The sequence below is a fragment of the Felis catus genome, chromosome B4, assembly GCF_018350175.1.
Source record: "Felis catus isolate Fca126 chromosome B4, F.catus_Fca126_mat1.0, whole genome shotgun sequence".
Classification (NCBI taxonomy): domain Eukaryota; kingdom Metazoa; phylum Chordata; class Mammalia; order Carnivora; family Felidae; genus Felis; species Felis catus.
In genome coordinates, this window is record NC_058374.1 from 22,402,198 (window position 1) to 22,403,317 (window position 1,120).

General features: G+C 43.6%; 1 pseudogene; it reads left to right on the top strand.

Moving 5' to 3' along the window:
* Positions 1 to 312: 312 nt before the first annotated feature.
* Positions 313 to 782, top strand: LOC123386471 (annotated as a pseudogene).
* The last annotated feature ends 338 nt before the right edge of the window (positions 783 to 1,120 follow it).

A 1,120-nucleotide genomic window follows, 5' to 3' on the forward strand; every position in this document is an offset into this window, starting at 1 on the left:
AGCATGTGGGAAAAATGGAAACTCCATTCATTGCTTGTGGTATTTTAAAATAGTGCGGTAGCTTTGGAAGTTTGGCAGTTCCTCAAAATGGTGAACATAGAGTTACCATATGACCCAGTGATGTTCCTTCCAGGTATATATCTGAGAGAATTGAAAACATACGTTTCTTTAAAAACTTGTATACAAATGTCTATAGTAGCGTTATTAACAACAGCCTCAGACAGGAAACAATACAACTGTCCCTCAAGTAATGAACAAAGAAGAACGTGGCATGCTCTTTCTCTTCAACAAGGCGGCTGAGCAGATGAAGAGATGCAGATCTTTGTGAAGACCCCGACAGGCAAGACCATCATCCTCAAGGTCGAGCCCAGAGATACTATTGAGAATGTCGAAGCCAAACTCCAAGGCAAGGAGGGCATCTCCCCTGATCAGCAGCATCTGATTTTTGTGGGTAAATGGCCGGAGGATGGCTGCACGCTCAGGGGACAATACCCAGAAAAAGTCCACTTGGTACTTTGCCTATGGTGTAGCATCATCCAGCCTTCCCTCTGCCTGGTGACCCAGAAACACAACTGCGACAGGATGATCTGCCCCAAGCATTATGGTCGCCTGCACCCTGTGCTGTCAACTCCCAGAAGAAGCGCGGCCACACCACCCATACCTGTGCTCCAAGAAGATCAAATAAGGTCCCTCTACTCACTCTTCCATTGCCTGCAGGAGGCCCAAGGCCCTTGGACTTCAGCAAAGTTCCCTTTTCATTGAAAAAAAAAAATACATAACCGTATAAGGGAATATTGCTCAACATTAAAAAGGCATGAAATACAGATGCTTGCTACAACATGGTTGAGCTTTGAAGACATGTTCAGTAAACACACACACACACATACACGCACACAAAAAAGTGACAAAATGTTACACAATGAATGATCTTTTTAATTATTATTATGAAATGTCTAGAGTAGGGATATAGACTAAAAGATTACTGGTTGCCAGGGGTTGGGGGCGGAGGTGGGGCAGATGCAGAGTGACTAATGGGAATATGGTTTCTTTTTAGGGTGATAAAAATGTCCTGAAGTTAGATGATGCTGATCTGATAATGGTACAACCCTGTAATACACTA